Here is a 24,017-nt window from a genome sequence, read left to right as displayed (position 1 = left end):
GTTGGCTTGGAGGGATTGATTATTCATATTCATGTTCATATTCATATTTAAATCCATTCCTAGTTTCCCACATGAATGTATAGTTTTGCAAGTGGATCAAGCAAATATGTTTTGATATATTTTACAATCGAGATAAATACAAGATAAAAATATAACTGAATATAAATAGAAGATATATTTTTTTTTTAATTTTCTCTAACATTTTCTATCTATCATAATTAAAGTTGTCACAACATCTGTGTACCGCCATACCGTCGTAGCGATATGGCGCTCGCTATGGAGATAAAATGGCAAATACGTCGCACATGTATAAAAACTTATACATATTATATGTTCTAAGAAATTTATGGCTATAATTATTAATTTTATAGTAGCATATTAAGAAAATACAAAATAACTAATAAATAAACATAAATAGGCGAGGTGTTGCAAATTTCTTTTAACTTTTCATTCTTTCAAAGCTATAGTTAATGGTTATTTTTACTTCACTTCTTTTCTTCTTTTTCATTCATAGAATTAGAATAAATTAATGGTTTATAATTGTATTATTGATTAACTTGTTTTATTTATCTTACTTATTAACTAAACTGCACTTGATCATGTTCATAATCTCAATTGTAAATTTATGTTCCAGAATACTTGTTTACTTAGCTACGTGCATTCATATTTCAGATGAGATAAATAAGATGACTAATGTCTTTGTTAGGCTTCCTATGTTAGAATGTTAGAACAAAATGTCTGCAAGGTTGCTCAAATTTTTGGCAAGCTTGAATACAAAATTTTTTCTTCATCCATTTCTAATATTTGCTTCTCATACTATATAATTGGCAAAACATTTCAAACCTATACATCTCCAATTTATCTAAACAACTGATAATATAAGTTCTTTGAAAATCCCACTCACCTATTATTTCTTCTACACTTCATTTTTTTCTCACAACTTTGAATACACCTGTCATCTCACCTGCCCAAAAATCTAAAAAAAAAAACATAACTAGCATTAGTTGCTTCCAAAAATATCCGTATAGCAATATATATATAAACAAAAAAAAGAACTTTTGATAATGGCAAAAAACAAATTTTCCTTTCAATTTTCACCCTAAGTTGATGATTTCTAATTGCATCAATGGAAACATCTGCCAAAAACTTATTAAGTCAGATACTCTTTTTCAGCTTATTCTCTTTTTCTCCTAAATTTTCTATTCATCGCACTACAAATTATAATATGATGTAAGTAGTATTGTGTTGGAAATTGGGGCACTGATTAAATAAGAGGTCCAACGCCTCCGAATAACTTGCACATCAGAACTGTGAAACATTTCAACGTAAACATAAATTTACAACATGTTGTCTCGCGGTTATAACGGCAATGTGTGTTCATGTACAAATCGATGGCTTAATAAGTGCAAAAAGAAAAACAATACACAAAGTTTGTTTACCAAATTCGGTTTTCAAGCCTACGTCTGAGGTATTCCAATCTATAAGTCTTAACTAAACCAAACTCTTGGTTTACACCATATAAGACACCAACCCGAACTACCCAACCTATCTTCTACCGAAGCTCCATTTAGTTTTACAAACTTTCATAGACTGGTTGTTACTATTGTGTAACGACTCCAATAGCCCTACAATCCAACTAAGAATAAGATTGCATACTAGATAGTTATCTTCTTTGGCTTCGACTCCAAGAATCCTTCTTCTCGTCTCTTCAAACTTCCATGGAAGCACTTCTCAACACTCTATTAGGTGGAGAGAAAAATCTATTCGAAGTGTTGTGTATCTCACTCACCTATGATAAAACACATAAAAACCCAAACAAAATACATACACAACACATATGAGACAAAGTTGACTGTGTGTCAATTTTGAGGCAGCGTGTAGAGGACAATAAATGTCATGGAGTATAAGGGGAAACTACATATAACATCTCTTGCATATCCTCTGTTAAACACACATGCATTTGTCTCATTCCATCGAGTGTGTGACACGTTGAATACATCCAAAGTGGCCAGCTTGGTCAACTTTTTGCCACTTTGCAGATATAGATAAATAGTGTTAACAGACAGCTGCAACAACGACCTGCACACTTGCTCATATGCTAAAACTAGATACAAAAAGTGTTTTGGATTTTTGTACATACCAACAATCTCCTTTTTTTTGACATATAATTAAGCAAGAAGAAAACACACCATTCACACATTCACACCACAAACACAATCCAATTCAGAGTTATTACAAGCCATCAATTCAAACAAACCACTAGTGACTTGAACAACCAAATGTTGTAACACCAAACAAACATCAACAGTTCATCCAAAAACAGCAATTAACCATAAACATCAAATGGCAAATGGCAAATGGTTATACCTACTGTTCCCAAGAACTCCCCCCTCAACACGACACGCTCCCCTTGGCTTGCTGCAGCTTCTCCCTCTTGCATTGCAGCACAAGCCAAAAATGAATGGTCAAGGGTCGGCTTCCTCCTCACCATCACCATCATCATCAGCATCATTGTCAGCGTCCTCATCAACTGCATCAAGGTGGCGAGGCAGCAACCTCAAGGCCTGTGTCACTTTCCGTTTCTGAGCAATAAGAGCAGCAGACAGGGCCGATTAATCCTTCATGACTTTATTCAACAAATCCTTACATTTCTCCACTCGGGCATCAACAACCAGTGGGGCAACGAGGACAAAGTCATTATGGAGTTTTTTTTAGGTTGGACTGGACAAGAAAAAATATAATGGGAAACACCTCCTCATCCGGTTCTAGATGAATTCCCTTGGAGCTCAAGAACATAAAATTAAACCAGGATAGAGTAATCTTGTCCAATCCACTTATGAATCAGAACAAAATTCAATCATCTTCCTGATTACCAAACAACCAAAATTAATTAGCTCAAAATATTTATCAATAGCGAAAATGAGGCTACCCATATCGGCACTGACACTCGTATTATTGATGGTGGGAAAAATATTGCATCCACAAAGTCAATAAAGACATTGATATTTCATCATCAGCATTGTTCCCGTCACCCCAGAGCATCCAAATGTAGAAACATTTTCAGCAGATATGGTTATAGCAATCTTCTTTGTTGATTCCTCAATCACTTCGGATGGTAGCTTATTTTCATCATTCTTCGATAGTTGTAACAACTCATTAAGCACTAGAGATCTGAGTTCCAAAATATTCCACACATATATACATATATCTTATGGTACCAGAAAGAGTTTGGGTCGAGTACCTTGCCACTCAAATTGGCATAAAACTCCTTAACGAGGCAGGGACAATAACGCTCCAATCCTATTGCCCAAAACAGAAAATGCCTCTCCTCTGAATGCATGAAATTCGACATTGGAATAAGTTCTTCGAATAAAGTGAGCTTTCGAAGTTACAACTCTTCCAGCAAAAACATCCTGAGCATATCGATGGCTAGAAGCCTAATAATACGCCTTGTTCAATGTTTTAGCTTTACGAACAGCAGGAGGGTCAGAAACTCCTTTGGACTTTTGAGCATTTGCCTTAGTCCTTTTGAATATTTTTTTAGCAGAGGTATGGGCATCATGAGATGAACTTCCAAACTTTCTTATTCAGAGTCTGCCCAAAGCAGAAGAGAGACAAAGAGAGTCCAACTCATCTTTCTTATCGATTTTGGGGGGTTCCACAGGAACAATTTCACCTTCCTTAACCATATTTTCAGGAACATTCTTTTCCACCTCTGTAGCTCGAGTATTTGTATCCTCTGGTTAGGGAACTTCTGTTCCAGCTCCCTTACTACCTTCAGTAGGTATCTTTTCATTTACGGCCTCACTTTCAGGTTCTCTAACAACAGAAATTTCAGTTGTGGTTACAGCATCCTCTACATTACCACCGGCAACAGCTTCATCTCTAGCTTATCTCCTTGAACATCAATAGGGTTCAATTCTGCATTTTCTTCCTATGCACCAGCAACTTCAACCGCTACATCATCGATTGTTTGATCAAGTTCCTCAAGAACACCTTCATTCGCGGTTTCCATGGGTGCAACTTTGTTTAGATCAATTTCTGCCACAATAGCATGTTCCTCAACATGACATTCAGTTCCTTCAAATATAGGACAATCTTCAGTCGTTGGGACAATGGTTTCCTCATAATAAGCATCAGAAGTTGCTTGAACCTCAACATCATGAACATGTTATTCCATCACACGTTCTTGAACCGTTTCAATAACAGGGGAAGTAGATTCATGCATTTTCTTCCCTTTCTTTAAAACACCATATTTCTTCTTTGAAGCTATTTTCGGCTTCACCTCCCTTGAAACACCAACGGATTGAGTTTTCACCATAATCAAAATTTTGAGAGAAAACTACATAAGCTCGAAATTAGGGTTTGGAGAGAATAGGGATGATACACATTCCTCTGATCCTTATCGATATATACACAAGGGTATCAAAACCCTTCACACGCCACCATTATTAATTTGAATCAGTCCAGGGCGCGTGAGTGTGTTAAAGCGTTGTTTCAACATCATATCACTCCCCAAGGCAGCAACATTGTAGCCCTAAAAAAGTTATAAAATTTTCTTTTCAATAAAAAATGCCACGCTTTTCTCCTTTTTTATATTTATCCAATATTCCAAAATATAATTCATCCAGAATATCCCATGAATATTGGACCTAATTTCATCAAAATTCGAATTAGTGAAGGTATGAACACATACCTAATTCTCTTCTCAATTTCTCAAACCAATCGCATTCCGAGGCTTTGGTAAAGATATCAACCTTCTAAAAATCAATTTTAATATGTAGCAATTTGCACACTTCAGCTTCCACAAACTCTCAAATAAAAATGATATCAAATCTCTATATGCTTCATTCGACTATGTTGAACTAAATTTTTTTATATGTTAATTGCACTGGTGTTGTCACACCACATTACAAAATGTATCTTTCTCAATTCCATAATTAGTCAGAATTTTCTTAATCCATAGAAATTGTGCACAACAGCTTACAACTACTACATACTTTCTTCGACAGTGGACAAAGCAATCGAACTTTTCTTCTTTGAACTCCAACTTATCAAGTTCTCACCAATATATAAACATCCTCCCATCGTACTCTTTTGGTCATCACAGGATCTGACCCTAATCGGAATCAATGAATCCAATTAGATTACGTGATATCTCTTAGAATACCATAATCCAAGTTTGGACGTTCCATGAATACACCTCAAGATTCGCTTTACTGCCTTCAAGTGGGATTTCTTCAGTGCTGATTAAAATCATGGAAAAATACAAACACTAAATTTAATGTCTGGTATACTAGCAGTAAGATACATCAAACGTCTAATAATACTTGTGTAAAGCTTCTGATCAACATCATTTCCAACAACATGCTTTGACAAATTGTCATGTTGTCCTAACGGTGTTCTGACTGTCTTAGAGAACTCTGCATCCCAAAATTTTCAATCATGTTTTTTGCATACTTCATTTGATTCAGAAATATCCCATCATCACATTGCTGGATTTACAATCCAAGGAAATATCTCAACTTTCTTATCAAACCCATCTTAAATTCTGAATCCATAAACTCCACAAATTCAGTCTTCAACTTCTTTGGTATAGATCCAAATACTATATCATCAATATAAACTTAAGCAATCATAACACCAGTACTTTTATGTTTGATGAATAATGTCTTATCTGTGAATCCTCTGGTACATTCATTTCCAATCAAGAAGGTAGACAATCGATCATATCAAGCATGAGGTGTTTGCTTCAATCCATACAAAGCTTTCCTCAATCGGTATACATGATTTGGATAAAAAAGATCTTCAAATCCTTTAGGTTACTCCACATATATCTTCTCTTTGATCCAACCATTTAAAAAAAATACAGTTTTGACATCCATTTGAAATAAAAAATCCAACTGAGCATAAAATTGAAAGAAGTAACCTCACGGCTTCAATTTTTGCAAAAGGGCAAAACGTCTCATCATAATCAACTTCTTCAATAAAAGTATATTCCTGTGCAACCAGCCGTGCTTTTTTCTTTGTGATAGTCCATTTCTCATTAGATTTGTTCTTAAATATCCATTCGTTCCAATGACATTGATATTATCTGGTTGTTCTACTAGCGTCCAGTCTCTGTTCTTTCAAACTGATTCAGCGCATCTTGCATAGCACTGATCCAATACTCAACTTTCAATGCTTCTTCAACATTCTTTGGCTAAATGGTAGAAACAAAGAAATTCATGCCAGAAATATCTTTGAAATCAATTTGCATTTCTCTGGTTCAACGACCTTCTTGTGGATCTCCAATCACACCATCATTGGGATGATTCTTAAAAATTCTTGAACCCAATCTTCTTACTTCAGCATCAGACTGACATTCTCCAAATTGTTCTGCAGCAGTTGAATATTCAGTGGATTCCTCTGTTTCACTTCAATCGAACTGTATTGAAATCTCATCACTGGAACCTGAGGTGCAGGGTTCTGAACCTCAGGTAAGGAATTTTGATTCTGAAGAGTAGGTAGAGGCATCAAATCTTCATCATCCTATTGATTGATCAATCTTCTTTCCACATATGAGTCATCAAAAGTAATATTCATCAATTCTATAACTTTCTTCATTCTCTTGTTGTAGACATTATAAGCTCTGTTGTTATGAGAATATCCAATAAATATTCCTTCATTTTATCTTGCATCAAATTTTTGAAGATAGTTCATATCCCTCAAAATATAACATCGACATCCAAATGTGTGAAATGATGACACATTCGGCTTTCTCCCTTTCCATAACTCATACGGTGTGATCTCAGTGTGAGGTCTCAAATATACTCTATTGATCACATAACATGCAATATTGATCGCCTCAGCGTATAAGTACTTTGCAACACTTTTGGCTTGCATCATTGATCTAGCCATTTCTTGAAGTGTTTGGTTATTCCTTTCTATGACTCTATTTTGTTATGGGGTCTTCGGAGCTGAATACTCATGAAGTATTCCAAAATCAACACTGAAATCGTTAAACTTCTGATTCTCAAACTCCTTTCCATGATCGGTATGAATTCAATTCACTTTTGATCTCGTTTCATTCATCAATATTTTTCACAACTTCTCAAATGTATCAAATGTATCACCTTTATCCTTTATAAAATCATGTGTATCTTGAGAAATCATCAATGCAAACAAGTATATATTTTTTACCTCCAAGACTAGGTATATCCACTAGGCCCATCCATGTGTAGCAAATCCAGACATGTATAGCTACTTTGATGTTCTGACTACCGGTGAGAGACAAACTTCTACTTTCCACGAGCACAGTCACCACAAACAAAGTTAGGTAACTTCGAGAACTTGGGTAGTCCTTTGATAATTCTCTGCTTGCTCAACTTCATCAAGTTATTTTGGTTGACATGACCAAGTTTTATATGTCATAGAAGGGCTTTATCATCCTTTGAGATCAATGCAACATCCACGGATTTGTCAAGAAAATAATAGTTGTTTTTTGATTTTTTTTCCAGTCATCACGCACTCCTTCTTGTTGTTATACACCTCACAAGAATCTTTAGTGAACTTCACTTGCAGCTAGTCATTACATAACTAATTTATACTAATGAGATTAACGCTTAAGCCTTCAACAAAATATACCTTCGACAATGTCAATATACCTTTGGCTTCAAGAGAACCATAGCCCATGATTTTTCCTTTAGCTTCATCTCCAAATATCACTTCTCCACATTTTTTGGCTAAACAATCCTTTAATAGATGCTTATGATTCGAGCGTAAACATGCAATATCAAAATACAATCGGGATGAACTAGTTGCTTCTTGACTTGATATAATGACATCACATCATCTGAGATTTATTCTTCTTAGGTCTCTATTCTGTTCTGAAGTTCACTCTTTTTTTAAGCTCCCTTGACGGCAAATGAACCTTCTTTCTAGATATCAAATCCCTAGCTAGCTTGAAATAGTGTGATTCAGCATTACCAAATTGGAAATAGTGCTTGCAGTTACTTTTCTGTTGTGACAACGGATTAACACATATGTTCCTTCTACAATTTTGATTATGTCTTTCTTTTTATTTTCTTTGGGACCTTCAATGTTCTTCTCCTTTAGGGTTTTTTCTAGAATCTTCACATTAGTTAGAAATTTTCTTTTCACAAAGGTATTTGGTTTGACTTTCATAGATTGTTGGTAACCGATTCCACGATGATCTCCAAATGGTTCCGCAATCGATAAATTTCATCGAGTTTGTCTTTTCCTTTCCTAAGCCTATCATTATTCTCTCTCAGATCATCACACTTCATCTTCAACTGTTTGATGTCCCTCTAAATTCCTTGATTGATTTCAAATATTTTTTTTATTTACTTCCCTAGCTTTTTCTACTCGAGCTTCCAAACGGTAAATTGTGTTTATCAAATTTTTGTTCCTTTTCACACAAACTTGTTGTTCTGCAATAAATTCCTCATAAGTTTCCATCGGCTCATAGATGTCCATCTCAACAATATCCTTGTTGTTACAATCTTCTTTGGGCACACTTTTTTTCCCTTTGTTAGATTCTCCTTCATTGGCATAAAAGGCAACTACACTTTCATTATCACTTCCATTCTCAAATTCTTGACTCCTCATCACTCCAGGTAGCGTGAAATGCATGCTTTTCTTTCTTCTTGAATGTTGCACATTCCACTTTCACATGGACTACTCCACTACATGCAAAACTTTTTGGGTCACTTGAGTTTTCTAGTCTAGAAGCAGTGTAGAACTTCTTTTTGTAGCTCTCTTTCCTTTGTTGTAACCAACACCCTTACGGTCATAATCTCTTTGTGGTTCCCCAAATGTTTTACCACTTGTAAACCTTTGTTTCTAGACTTGTGAAATTTCCGAGCACATTTTTCACTAATCATTCGAGACAACTTCTTGGATAGTGGAGAAAGTTTTTTATCAGATTCGACAATCTTTAAATCTTCAGTAGAAAGAACAATCCCTGTTGAGCTTTCTTCTTCAATATGATTCATCTCCCAAGTAATAAAAATACCATTCAAGGTTTTAAAAGTCATGTTCTCGGCTTTCTTCTTATCTTCAATTGTAGACACTTTGACTTTGAATTTTTGTTCACACTTCTCAACATCTTTCGTACTAACCTCTATTAATTATACTGCAAGCCAAGAGCGTAGGCTTGGTTTCCCACATCCTTGAGTTGAGTGTAGTACTGAGACATGGTTTCATCATCTGTCATTTTCAAAGTATCGAACATATTTTCCACCCTTTGAAGTTTAGTTTCCTTGACTTCAGCTGTGCCATCGAATGCATTTTTCAAGGCTTTCCATACATCCTTGGTTTTCTTGCAGTTTGAAATAATTCGAAACTGAACTTCATCGACCGAAGCAAATATGGGTGTTACGTAAATAATAATAATAATGATAATGGTAGCAGGGTCCTTAAAGAAGGTCGGACAAAATGAAGACGGGCGAAGAAAGATAAGACAGCCGATACGGAGGTCGGTCAAAAGGAGGTCGGGCAAAGAAAGATGAGACAGCTGATACGGAGGTCGGACAAAAAGAAGACAGGCAAAGAAAGATAAGACGGCCGATACGGAGATCGGTCAAAAAGTGATCGAGCGAAGAAAGATGAGATGGCAGACACAGAGGTCGGTCAAAAGAGGTTGGGCGAAGAAGGATGAGTCGCCCGACTCGGAGGTCAGACAAGTGAAAGGGCGGTCAGTTGGTCGTTTGATGGGGCGGCCAATAAGTCGTTTGGTCTAGCGACCAGTTAGTCTCTGGATTGGTCGGTTGGTCAATGAAAGGGTTATGCGGTTGGCGAGACGGTTAAAGACACGTGTCAATGGAGGAGAAATTGATGGGCGGTTGATAGCGGTTGCTGTAACCGACCAGACGACGGTTCAAAATGTTTCTTTAGGGAATATTTAAAGAGGGGGTTCGCAACTGGCAAAAGCATCTTAAAAAATCTTCAATCGACATCAAATTCAGTGAATTTCTTTTGGGGATCATCCCTTACTTTTTTAGTATATAGTAGTTATTTTTCCTATTTTATTTATGTACCGTACGGTGTCTAGACATTCTTAATCTCATGCATTTATTCTATCAAATTCGAAGATAATTTCTATTTTCGGATTTTACTTTTTATTGTTGAAAATTTGCATCAACAATGGGATCTACAGCTTTAGCATTTCCACTTGCTGCAATTTTCTCTTCAACCGTCCATTCATTTTTTGGCTTCAAAACGATGGTTGGAGGGCCGTTTTGAGTTTCCTAAAGCACCACTTTGGATGAAGGAGCCTAGCCAAGTTCTACAGCCTCTCAAGTTTTATCACCAAGTGTTAACAAGTAAGCGTACATTCTGTTTTTTTAGTAGCTATAGTTGTTCCCACGAAAACTGGTGGACAAATGGACAAGGTTGTTTCACAACTCATCTTGAACCATGGACAGATCTACCCGGGGTATTGAGCACACTGCTCTGATACTAGATGTTGGAAATCGGGCACCAATCGAATAAGAGGTCCAATGCCTCTGAGTAACTTGCACAATAGAACTGTGAAATGTTTCGACGTAAACACAACTTTACAATGTAGTTGTCTCGCAGTTGTAATGGTAGTGTGTGTTGGTGCACAGATCGATGACTGAATAAATTCAAAAAGAAAAAAACACACAAGGTTTGCTTACCCAATTCGGTTTTCCAACCTACGTGTGAGGGATTCCAATCCAGGAGTCTTAACGAAATCAAACTCTTAGTTTAACCATATAAAAGACCAATACGAACTACCCAACCTATCTTTTATCCAAGCTCTATTTAGTTTTACAAACTCTCATCGACTAGTTGTTACTACTCTGTAACAACTCCTGCAGACCTACAGTCCAGCTAAGAATAAGATTGCATACTGGATTGTTATCTTTTTCGATTTTGATTCCAAAAATCCTTCTTTTCGTCTCTTCAAACCTCCATGGAAGCACCTCCAACACTCTATTAGGTGGAAAGAAAAATCCATTCAAAATGTAGTGTATCTTACCTCTTATACAAACACATAACAACACAAACAAAATATATATACTGCACATATGAGACAAAGTTGACTGTGTGTCAACTTTGGGGCAGTGCGTACAAGGAAATAAATGTCATGCAATACGATGGGACAATCCATATAACCTCTCATGCATATCCTTTGTCCAACACATATACATTTGTCTCATTCCATCGAGTGTGAGAGACGTAATACATCCAAAGTGGCTGACTTGGTCAACTTTCTGTCATTGTGCAGATTTTCAAAAATGGTGTTAACAAACAGCTGCAACAACAACCTGAACACTTGCCCATATGCCAAAAATAGATACAAAAAGAGTTTTGGATTTTTGTACATGCCAACAACTTCTCTAACAACGATTGATTTCAATTTACTGTATTAAAAAGGTTTTGAATTTCATCCTCATATATTTGTTTCTTCATTTATTCGCTTACACTTCAGGTTGCCTTGCCCACAATCGTCAACTAGTAAAAGATTCTTTTAATTTTTTACGTTAATGACTTATTACATTTAAATAAATATAATTTTTTTAAATAAAGGTTATGTGAGTTAAAATTTTCATAATGATCACAAACCTCACTCCTATTCGGTCAAACCATTTACCAATCAACTGCCTAGTTTACTTTTTGCACATATTTGTTGACTGATTTAAACATGTTATTCACTTAATCATAAATGGCTCATTAAATTTAAGTTGTCTCTTTATCAAACTTATGTAAATTAATATTTTCCATCATGACCCCAAACTTCATCCCTATTCAGAAAATACGAATCAAACTCAACTTAGTACTTTACTTTTTAAGAACTTTATTAACCGATTCAAAACTATTACTCACTCAAATAAAATGACCACTCTCAAGAATCGGTGTTAACATTTTCTAATACTCACACAATTTCCAATACAACAAACTCCCATAACCTCTGTTGATTTCAACATTTTCTATACAACTAATACAAATTTTACAAAAAAAGCAATGCTAGAACAAATCACTTAATATAAGACGTCTAATAACACAATAATTCAAATATGCCTATCATTTTCAACGTTCCATCACAACACCTTAAACAATAAATACTACACACAAACAATACATTACACTGCTTCACTCAATATACAATCATATGTACCACATTTTATTTCTTCAATTGTACTTCTTCTCAATATAAGACACTCTCAATACTACTATATAATATTTGCTTCCTCAACCACTAAGCCGATGTAGCAAAGCGCGAACGAGCTCTAGTATATATATGTGTATAACTTACTTAAAACCAAATGACATGATAGAAAGAATGCAATAAGATCCATTTATATTGTCTTTGATCTTCAAGGGCAATTTGGTCGTCCGGGTTGAGGTGGCGGCGGCGCTGGATTTGGTGGCCTTAGCATAAAGTTACTCGTTGTCACTAATTTATCAATAGGCTGGCAATCTGATAAAAAATTACAAGTTACTAATATACATATCATGTGTATATGATCGTGAACATAACTATAATTTAAGAGGGAGAACGTGGTTTTAAAATTTTACTTCACATTTAAAATATACTAAAATTATAATCTTATTATTGTTGTATTGTTAGTCTTTCAATACATTTTTTTTCTTTTAAATACACAAGTTCATTTTAGTTTGTGAATATTAGTAGGTATTTTATATGATATTTACTATTTATCATTTTTTTTAAAAAAAATATTAAATCAGAAAAATATTTTTTTTATATTACATTTTAAATATATATATATATGACATAAATACTTATTTATATTATATTATATTCAATTCAGAATTGTACAATTCAAAATTCAAATGCAAAAACCTGCGACTTAACACATATCTTTGTTTGATTTTGGTTTGAGTTTGAATATTTTATATAATTTTTTATTTAAATAATATTTTAATATAATTTATTTGAAAGTCATGCTTACAAAATATTAATAATTTTTATTTGAAACCAAAACCAAACAACTATAAAGTCGTGTTCTTTGTATTTATCATAAAATTTTTATTATTCAAATTTTTTTTCTATAAAAATATCAAATCAAACAATTACTTTTCTTTTTTTATATATATATTATACTACAAATCTATTTACATTCAAAATATCATATCAATATCTATTTATATCACATCAAACAACTAGTCAAATTCAATTGTTTACTATTAAAAAATCTAAACCCACAAACAAAAGAGTTTTATGACTAATTGATGAAGTAGATTATTGTGACGGATTAGGGTTAATGATCGAATAAAAAACAGAAAACATAAAGAAAACACAGATTTTTACGTGGTTCACCAACAACGTGTTGGCTACCTCCACGAGCAGAAATGGAGAACGGATTTATTGAGCACGGCTAGGTCACAGGTGTAAGTATTAAAAATTAAATGTCTAAATTAAATTAAATATCATATATATTAGAATAAAATAAAATTCTGGTATAATAAATGTGTGATATTTAATTATGCAGATATATTAATTTTTGTACAATAAATATCAACCATTAATGCAAAAAATTTATTCAAAATGAAATATATCGTACAAATATTACGTGCATAAATAGAGCCATAATAAATTTGACAGCAAAATAAATTAATTTTGTCAATAAAGGAAGCATATAAATTATTATCTTCCGAAAACGGAAATAATATAAAGATCTTGATAAGATAGAAATGACACAATCAAATCCTTCAAGAATTAAAAATAACATCCGATGAAAAATGAAAGATTATAAAATCTTTATATTAACATTATTTTCTAAAAAATAAAATTATATATTATTTTTTAAAAATTACCATTACACTATACACTAAAAAAGTTACAAAATTACAATAGAATACAACTTAAAAAATGGAGTAATGCATGGTGCTACTCGAAAATTAGAATAATATGGTACATTATTCCATTTACGGAGCCCAATAGTATTGATTGCATATAATCACAATAGTATATACTAGACAATACTAACATACATATAAAGTAGAATTATCTGATATATTTTCATATATTATTTATTGTATTTTCACGTGTTTTGGGGATAATCAATATGATTCTGATAAATCATCAATCAACATCATAATCGAACTGATATATATTATATATATATATATACACACACAAAACTCAAATTTAAATAACCATAAATTTCTGAGAACGCAAGTAAATATGCTTAGTAGAATGAATATAATTGTTAAAAGCCCTTCTTTTGGTTTTTCCAAATATGTATCGATTATCTACCATAATAATATCTATGTAACTTTGAAGTAATTAAAATGTGTTAATATACAATTTTACCTTAATTATCAATGTAATCCTCACTAAAATTAATATGTCGCTAGTATATAAGTACACATACAAGGAAATGATTATCTTTTTACCTGCGTTTGTTTGGGGATTAGATTTTAAATACACTATTCATCTCATTTTTTCTCCAAAAAAAATTCAATCAAACATATATTTTTCATTTTTTTTTTATATATTACTAAAAATTAATTTTACATTCAAAATATCACATCATACAACTATTCAAATTCAAAATTTTTACTATTCAAATCCCATCACCAAATCCAAATCCAAATCCATATATATTAATTTCAAACGTGCGATATTACATAAGTAATTATGACTAACATAATGAGTAATTGAACCCAATAAAAAAATCATATGAAATCTTGATAGCAAAATAATATTAATAAAAGTAATAATTGACTAGGCCTATATAATTAAATTTTCAATTTCTTTACACATACACTTTGAGCACACACATATAAATAGGCTGAAGTCCAAGTAAATTAATACATGTGTGTTTTACAAAAAAATGAACGAAACACTTATTTCGTGAAGTTTCACTATGTTATATTAAATTATATGTAAAGGTATTTTTTTTTATCCAAAGCTAATATTTTATTATAAATGCACATTTAATTTTATATGTTTCATACAAATAAAAATAATAAAATATTTTAAATAGTATTTGTTTAATAAACTAAAATTTATTAATCTAACTTCTACAAAATACATATGTATATATAATAAAGAATTGATCAATTATATATATATATATTTATTTTATTCAAATAAGATTATTGAAAATATTTTACTGTTTTTATTTATATAAAACTTACGTACTTAGGTGTATATTTACAACCAAGTATCAGCTTTAGACGAAGGGAGTGTTTTGTCGCACATTTTAAATTAATATAATAAAGATTTCACGTAATAAATAAACACAAGGGATGTGTTTTTTTTTGGTGACTTTGGGGAAAATTGGTTTAGGTTCGGTATTAAAATAATATTTGATTGAATATTTTGTAAGAAAAAATATATGTTTTTTTTTAAAATACAAAGTCCAACTAGCAAAATTTAGAAAAAACAAAATTGCAAAAAAAAAAAAAAAAAAAAAAACAAAAAACACAAACATTATTACTAAAATGCAATGAGATATTGTGCAATTTACTCTAATTTTTTTTTCAAATGGTATGGTAAAACTATATGTATGTATTTGTTTAGTTTTGGTTTGAAACTAAAATCAATATTATATAATATGTACAGCTTTGATAAAAATATACTCCTTCCGTTTCGCGACAGATGACCAATTTTTCTTTTTTATCCGTCTCATTAAAGATGACCCATTTCTATTGTTAGTAAATTTATTCGTCTTAAACATATTTAACAAATATAAATTAATTTAATTTAATTTCTAACCTCTTACACATAGGATCCACTCAAAATCCCTTTATTTCTATCTCTCTCCTCAATAAATAAATATTTTTATTTATATTTAAAATTTCTTATTTTTAATAAAATTAGTTTTAAGTTCATTATAAATAAATAAATTATTATTTTTATTTATTTGTATTATATAAAATTTTATTCTCTACAAAATGATATTCATATTGTATATATTTTATTGATATATAATGCTAAAAATATTTAAAATGCCAACAATACTAATCATATAAAAATAATAAAATAATATCATAACTTATTATTAATAACTTACTGATTTACATTACCTAAAATACTGTATCCTTAAGCAAAGGCGTCATCTTGACCAGGACGGAGGGAGTACTTCATTTATTTCACTTCAAATGAGTCCTTTGGAGTTATAGTTAATTAAGAATAATAGTATTTTTTTCTTGTCAGGTGAAGGTTTGTAAGAAGTTTTGACATTTTTGTTCTTTGACTTTATGTATAAAGTATTTGTGCGTGTAACAATATGTAATTTAAGTAAAAATTAAGGATATTTTGATATTACTGTATAACTGCTTCTAATAAAGTAGAAAAGAGATATTTTGAAATTAAACGTACAAAAATGGTAAAAAAAAAATACTGAGTTTAGACGATTTTTTTTTTTTTTTTTTTCGTAAAACATCATACTAAGATATTATTATTTAAATAAAAATTCAAATTTAAACAAAAATTAAACATACACATAATACATGTGTTTTAAGATAAATGTAGAAAATAATCTATATAAATTTTAATTCATAATTTATTATTATTGGTTTAACCAAAAACATAAAATCCCTTTTATTTTTTTTGTCACAAAAATAAGAATCATATGAAATATTTTAATATATATATTATGTAATACAATTTACTGTCTCTATACATTTCAATCAAAACACATGCTAATTAGCTTCAGAGTCGGTTTCGTATTAATACCCAGGATTAAAATAATTTACTAATCTACACTATTTAAGTAATTTTATCTATAACGAAACGGATCATCATATGTGGAAAAGAGGGGAAGGAGTATTTAATTTAAACTACCTCATTGAAATACATCAATTTTTTTTTAAACTTTATTTATATTTTTATAATTTTATTTTAATTACTTATTAAATTTATTATTTTAATTATTCTGATACTGTAACAATTTAATCAATTAATATTTCTATATTTTTACACACTATATAAATAATAAATATATATATCTACATAAAATCAAATTCACAATTAATTAATTAAAATCAAAATTCAAATTAATTAATTTATAATGACGGGTGAATTTAAATGATTCGATAGGTTCGAAAATTTTTTAGACTAATTAAAATAGGTTCGAAAGTTTCGAAACAAAGTACTCCCCCATCTCATTGAAAAATTGCCATTTTTTATTTTCGTCCGTCCCAAGGTTATCATTTCCTAATTTAGTAACTGGACTACCTACCTAATATAATAAATACCCTTTCAACTTACAATATATTACACAAATACTATTACTTTTATATTCCACTATACTAATAGGGGTATTTTTGTCTTTTTTCACTACAATTCAATATAATACTAATATTCAAAAATGCAAAAAGCAAATGATATTTTACACGCGCGCATATATATATATATACATATTATTTTGCACTGGTTGTAGCTATATGAATAAAATTAAGCAGAGAAAGAGGGTTGTACCAGCTGATGCTGCGTCAATACTTGTTGGGTGAAACAAAAGCAATAATCCCACCATGTGTATGGCTATCAACAGAACCTTTAGCGTAGACCACCCCATCTCATATTAAAATTCATCTTATATACTCCTCCATATATATAGAGAGAGATAAAGGCATGCAATGCAGTCAACATTTCCCACGTATTGCATAAATAGTATTCAAATAGAAAATTCAAAAATAAAAAAAAAAATTCAAGGCATGTCATTAATGCGTGTTTAATTCAAAAATAAAAATTCAAGGCATGCCATAAATGCGCGTTTAATTTGTCTCCAGAAATATTTATTTATTTATTATTATTATTATTATTATTTTATGACGTAGGTACCGCAGCCGCTATCCGAAAGTGCACACTGGGTAAATTTCAATCAAGTCTAATACCTTGCAAACCAAATCCGACAAAGCAAGGTACATTAGGCGAACCATGTGTGACAAGATGACCTGGAGGCATAGGAGATTTGAACTCATAATCTCACGATCATAAGTCTACTCCACGCCACTACGTCATCCTTTATGGGATTATTTATTTTCCTTTTGACTGCTAGAAGGGAATTTGCTCCATGACCATAACTAAGTATGAAATGTATTCCAGAGTTAAAGAAAAAAAATGTGAATGACGTGTAATTATATCGCAAGTATGTTATCGATATATACTTCATTACCAACTAATCCTCGATCCCCACATGTATTCTAGTGGAGAAATTTTCTTTAATTTTTTCTTTTTATTTTTCTTTTTTGTGTGTTTTTTTTTTTTTTTCAAATGATATTTAAGTCCTATTTATACACATTTTCAAGAGTTTTACTATTCTTCATTAAACTTATTGTCTTCATCCACGATATTGTTGTATTAGAAAATTTGGATATTTTACTTTGCAACGGCTTAAAAAAAAAAAAAATCGATCAAAAAATAGATTAGAGGTCCCTTATGGCACCCCTAGAAAAAATATTTCGTATCTGCGAAAAAAAAAAATCTAACAAAAAATTCGCCGAAGGAAATGAATCGGGAAAAAGATGAAAAGTACATGCATAATTGAAATGAAATTGGAAGAAAACGTAAAATATATGGAAAATAAAATTCGAAAAAAAATTAAAGACAAAAGATAAAATGTTGTGTTGTTGGTTAGGGATCCTCTTTTGTCTCTTATTTTCGGCTATATAGCTTCAAGAAGGACTGGATCTTTATTGTGTCTGATTGCTATCATTAAAGACTCTCAATAATTAATTGCATAACCGTCGAAACTCTCAACTCATAATTGATCCACCACCTAGTACCTCCCAACTTCCTCTAATAATTGTTCTTTGAAGCTTCATTTATATCTTAAATTTTGCAGCCACAACTTATCTTCATAAATTTCACCAATTGTTGATTTTTCATATAAAATGGACTCTCAAAATTCTTCCTGGGCCGACACCACATCTTTTGGGCTCTATCGATTTAGATCTCTCCTCTCAATTGGGCTCTTCCTCCACCATAGTTTTTCAATCCCAACATAATGTCCATTATTTCCTCCATTGGGCTGATTCCATTCGGCTTTGATATTCATGGGTCATCTCCCTCTGGCATTTTGGCTTCGTTTCATAAATTTCAGGCTGGATCTATCACTTCAACTGTCATTTCCAGTCACCTTAATCCCTCTATGATTCTTCCAAAATTTGACGAATTTTTGTGTTTATTTGGGAGTTTGAATTTTGAATTGAGATTTGAATAATAAAAATTTTGAATTTGAATAATTATACGATGTTATATAAATAGGAATTGATGTGATATTTTGAATGTAAAATTAATTTTTAATATAATATAAAAAATAAAAAAATAAGTGTTTGATTTGATATTTTTGAGGAAAAATTCTTTACTAAATAATAGAAATCCTAAGAATCCGCCAAACAAACACACCCTTAGTAATATAGATATATATATGTGTGTACGCGCGCTCATTTAAGCTACACGCAAGTTTTAATAACTATATTACTCTCATTCGTCTGGTTATAAAGTAAACATTTACTTTTGACGCAAAATTTAAGAAATAATAGTATTTTAATTATAGTGCGTAGTTAAAAATAGTTTAATGATATTTTTGTCCTTACTTTTTACGTAAAGTAAGCGTATTTATGGGAAAAAAATGAGATATTTAATGAAATAATTATTTTGTAATTGGATGTCCCAAAATAGAAATATGTATATTTTCTAAGTGACGGAGGAAGTATTATATTGATTTATTGTAATACAGAATAGTGTATTATGATAAGCATATGAATTAATTAATGAGATGAACAAAATTAAAAATTTTGAGAACATCCACAATACAAGATTCTTACAAAAATAGGAACACTGCAAATTGCAAGTGGCATACCGCATACAAATAATTGCGTGTGGCATACCGCAGACAAACCGTCTTTCGAGACACCAATACTTTGCTCAATTTGGTTCCACTGACTAGGTTCGAGATCTAACCTTAGCAATGGTTGGCCATGACAAAACTAATATTGTTGTGGCTTATAACGAGCAGGGCCGTCTTGGATTTTTTTTAGGCCCTGAATGAAAATAAATTATAAACCCTACAAATACATGATTAAAATGTATTTTTAATAATATTACTGATTGACATTGATTGAACAAGAGGTTGAATGTGACCGTCTGGACAATATCAATTTGAGAAAAGAAGATAAAAGACGGTTTGTCTGCAAGTTCGAAAAGCAAGAAGGACTGAAGGAGGGTGAAAGATATAAGAGAAAAAAGGTGAGACAAGTTTGATCGAGTTGCTGGGGGCAATGCGATAGGGTGTAAGGTAAAGAAGTGTAGACGATTAGAAAGAAATAAAAAACATTTATATATGATTAGAAATTTAGATTTAATTTTAAAATTAAATAGGATAACTATGAAGAAGAAAAAAAATATAAAATAAAAGTTAAAATTTAATTTTAAAATTTAATAATAATAATAATAGATAATATTTAAAATATAGTCCCTCTATTAATTAGGGGCCCTGAGCAGTTGCTCCTGCTATGAGCCGCCCCTGATAACGAGCTCAGAATTCTGGGTAGCAAATTACCTTTCTTCATACCTAATTGGGTCAATCTTATTCTCCCGAAACACTCATTTATCTTTTGGTTGGCGATGTTGGGCAAGCTGAAAACAAAGGATCGGTTGTCCTTTCTTGATATCGATCTTGTTTGCACCCTGTGCAAGGACCGGCAGGAGAAAACCTATTCTTTAATTGTCCGTTCAAGATGTAGGTTTGGACAGAAATCAAAAAAAATATATTCATGCCACCACTACATTTAATTCTCTCAATAGTGTTGCAACCTCGGTGGAAAACTGCCTGGACACGAACAAAAATCTCAAAACTCTGCGTTGACGTAGATTCATAGCAACAATTTATTACATTTGGACAACTCGGAATAAGATTTTATCAAATTGTCCAGTTCGATTTGGAAATAGTCCAACCGAGATAGAAAGGTCAAGAAATTGTTAGAAAATTGTTGGAGTTGCTGGTAAAAATTTGGTCCAGTTCGATTTGTAGATTCATAGCAACGATTTATTACATTTGGTCCAGTTCGATCTGGAAGTAGTCCAGCCGAGATAGAAAGGTCAAGAAATTGTTAGAAAATTGTTGGAGTTGCTGGTAAAAATTTGGGGATTAGATTTTATCAAAAGGAACTCAAAATATAACAAGATTTAAAGAAGATCAAGATCAGAACACGAGAAGGTCAGAGAATCTCGGGCCTCGACCGGGCAAACTTTCTTTGGTTCGCCTTCAACCGACGGATTCGGGATGACCTTCAGGTCAGTCCTATCAGCACCACACGGGCAAAATAATCTCTTATTTTCTTAAGCTACTTTCAGCACCCCAATCCCCACTTCGAGCCTTACAAAAAACCCAATGGCCGGACAAGAGACTTCCAATGCATGGGGGTAGCGATTTCAACACTTCATTTCTCCCAAAGCCTTCTGAAATGACTTGAGAACCAGGGGGACCAATCCCAACACCATCCCAATACTGTAATACCTCCAAAGTTGGGCCGGTGCTAGGCCAACTCTCTTGGATAAGTCGGTGCCAGGCCATCCGAGGTGGAATATAGGTTAAATGGATTGAATAGACTACTCATGTCAATAATGTACACATTTTTTTCGGGAGCTCTGCTGAAAGACTCTAAAGTTAAGCGTGCTTGCTTTAGAGTAATTTGAGGATGGGTGACCCCCTTGGAAGTTTGAAAGGACTCGTGTTGACATGTGGAGCCAGTCTATGATTCCGATATGCTCGGCTTCGCGTGGCTTGCGGGCCGGGGTGTCACAGTTGGTATCAGAGCTGACCTGCGGTAGCCCACAGTCGTTGACCTGACTGTTGAGGGGTCTAGCAGTTGAGGATTCTTGGGGGGCAATGGGGACGTTGCATTCTTAAGTGTGGGAGGATGTAATACCTCCGAAGTTGGGCCGGTGCTAGGCCAACTCCCGTGGATGAGTCGGTGGCAGGCCATCCGAGATTGAATATAAGTTAAATGGATTGAATAGACTACTCATATCAACAATGTACACATTCTTTTTCGGAAGTCATACTAAAAGAACCCTAGAGTTAAGTGTGCTTGCCCTAGACCTCTTGGGAAGTCTTCCAGGGTGCGCATGAGTGAGGAAAAAAGCGCGCTGGATGGACTTGTGTTGCCTGTGGGGCCAACCTACGATACGGACAAGCCACGTGAACTGCTGGGAAAGGTCGATTTGCTGATGGTTCTGGGGTGCAACAAACCTATGAATATCCTGCCCAATCAGCCCCATGAAATCCACCATTGCAGCAGGCTCCAGTGTTTAGAGAAGCTATAGAGGGCCTTCAAGCTCGTTTCTCACAACGGGGACCTGCTCATCAGGCGTTTCTGCAGCCGGCAGGGGGCAATCCGTCGTCTGCTCAGGCAACTCCCAAATAGCCTAGGGGGCAGACAGAAGTGCCACCACCATCACCTCCAATTATAAATCCCCAAGCGATCGAGGATGCAATTCGGAGGATTTATGGTGGCCCTATCCGTTTACCGGAAAAGACACACTATCAAAGGCTATTTCCGGAGTACATTCACTTGGATATCCGCTGCCACGCAATGCTCGGATCTCCGAATTCACGTGGTTCTCAGGGGAAGATTTCCACTGTACCATCGAGCATGTCAGCCGATTAACGGCTCAATGCGGATAAGATTATGAGAATAATGACTGGTATAAAGTTCAACTTTTTTCATTGTCCTTGACAGGTCCAGCTTTTTCGTAGTACACTTCGCTACCTCTAAATTTCATCCATACATGGACAAACATGAAGAGGGCCTTCCACGAGCGTTTCTATAGCCCTCTTCCAGAGTTGACCGTCTCGGACTTTACAAATTTGCATCAGTGTGGTAAAAAATCTGTAGAGCAATTCCTAGGACATTCGCGATCCAGCATACATTCTAAAATAGTAGATGGACCTGTTGACCCGTCTGGCCCATCGTTCAGGGAGATCCAACTTGATTTGAAAGTGGCCCAGCCAAGACAAGAAGGTCAAGAAGTGGTTAGAAATATTGAAGAAAATTTGGGGGATAAAATTTTATCGAAAGAAATTAAAAAAATAACAAGATTTAAAGAAGATCAAGATCAGAACACGAGAACACACGTCATTCATTATGATCCTCTTCTTTCTTTTACTTTTTTATCTGCATTATTTTTTTAGAACAACTTTATTTTATATCTTCTTTTCATTAATTCCAATTTAATTGTAAGCTTTCTTTCTTGTTTTTATTGGCCTTAATTTTACATTCCTTTCAGTTAATTAATTCGAATATCACGAGACAGTCCATGTGCTTTCTTGAGGAAGCTGGGAACCTTTTGATTAAATTGATTCCGACAGACTTTTTCAATTAAATTACCAGAAGTGATTTTTTACGACAACAGTTAACAGTAGTCGATCGATAGACCCAACCCCGCTCCCCTTCCGCCGCGTAGCCATATTTATGTATTTTTGTTTAATTTTTTTCTGAATTATTTGTATTTGTTCATATTCAATGTTGGTTAATCATTACATAAAAAGTTCAAATGACATTTTATTTGCCGTATAAAAAATCTTTATTCAAATATTTGAATATGATCGGTGAAATCCAAGAATAAATTGTTTAAAATATTTTATATAGATCGATTTGATGATCACTTTATTTTTCAACACGTTATTAGTCAAAATATTAAACACATAGGCAAGTCTACCCAATACTACCAATTCAAAACTACTTGTACAATTTTTGGATTTTGTCTCATCACATTATTAATGTATATTTATTAAAATATTCACAAAAATTTTAATGTGATTGAGCAACACCAATGGCTTGTTTTTAGATGGTCTCACACGTTAACCAGACTTTTTTCTTCTAAGTCTAATAAAAAATATTGACATAGTGGCTCGGTTTTAAAAGCCACGATAAAGAAATGATTTGGGTAGAGCGGTACAGATGGGGCAATAGCGGTCTTTTTTCAAATCAATTAACTCAAAAGTCATTGTATAATTATTTGGGTCAATTGTGTTGAGTCAAAATTTGTTGGAGCCAAGTAAGCTATT

The 24,017-nt window shown here is 32.9% G+C and overlaps 1 long non-coding RNA gene across 1 annotated transcript; it reads right to left on the bottom strand.

The window, feature by feature from the left end:
- Positions 1–11,927: 11,927 nt before the first annotated feature.
- On the bottom strand, positions 11,928–17,569 carry LOC127242252 (uncharacterized). Its single transcript, XR_007836754.1, has 2 exons — positions 17,423–17,569; positions 11,928–12,448 (listed from the first exon to the last, which is right to left on the bottom strand). It is a non-coding gene; the product is annotated as an uncharacterized LOC127242252 (long non-coding RNA).
- Between the last annotated feature and the right edge of the window lie 6,448 nt (positions 17,570–24,017).

This window comes from Andrographis paniculata, unplaced genomic scaffold (genome assembly GCF_009805555.1).
Source record: "Andrographis paniculata isolate CXL003 unplaced genomic scaffold, ASM980555v1 Contig86END, whole genome shotgun sequence".
Taxonomy (NCBI): domain Eukaryota; kingdom Viridiplantae; phylum Streptophyta; class Magnoliopsida; order Lamiales; family Acanthaceae; genus Andrographis; species Andrographis paniculata.
This window is presented reverse-complemented; position numbering and strand designations above follow the sequence as displayed.